Below are 713 nucleotides of genomic sequence, written 5' to 3'. Positions count from 1 at the left end.
CGTCCCGGTCGCTGCTCCACCCCCTCTGCCGATCCGGGGAGGGCCGCAGACTACCACATGCCTCCCCCGATACATGTGGAGTCACCAGCCGCTTCTTTTCACCTGACTGAGAAGTTTCACCACGGGGACGTAGCACATGGCAGGATCACTCTACCCCCGACCGACCAGAGGAGGCGCTAGTGCAGCGACCCGGACACATACCCACATCAAGCTTCCCACCCACAGATATGGCCAATTGTGTCTGTAGGGTCGCCTGACCAAGCCGGAGGTAACACGGGGATTCGAACCGGTGATCCCTGTGTTGGTAGGCAACGGAACAGACCGCTACGCCACCCGGACGCCCCACAAGCAGCACCTCCACCAACCCACCTCATACATGTATTTCTTCCCTTATTCTGGTCTTTCGCCAACACTGCTCGCTACCAGCATTATGCTATTCATGCTCATTAGAATGGAAGACAGCTTTTGGAGAGAAAAAAACGTATGTCCATTCACCAAAGAAAGACCCTCTTAGTGCCCGGGTGATGTGTTAAAACACCTCGGGCCCTCTTCGTAAAACTGCACACCAGTAGCAAACACAAGCACTAGCCAGGGCGCTGATAAAGGGGCCGGCTCGGGATGAATGCATTATAAACAGGTGGAGTTGGAGCGGGCTTTGACTCGGCCAATCAAATTAGCGCCTCTCCTTCCCTTTAAAGGCACTGCGGCGCAGC

The sequence above is a fragment of the Lampris incognitus genome, chromosome 1 (assembly GCF_029633865.1).
Source record: "Lampris incognitus isolate fLamInc1 chromosome 1, fLamInc1.hap2, whole genome shotgun sequence".
Taxonomy (NCBI): domain Eukaryota; kingdom Metazoa; phylum Chordata; class Actinopteri; order Lampriformes; family Lampridae; genus Lampris; species Lampris incognitus.
This window is presented reverse-complemented; position numbering follows the sequence as displayed.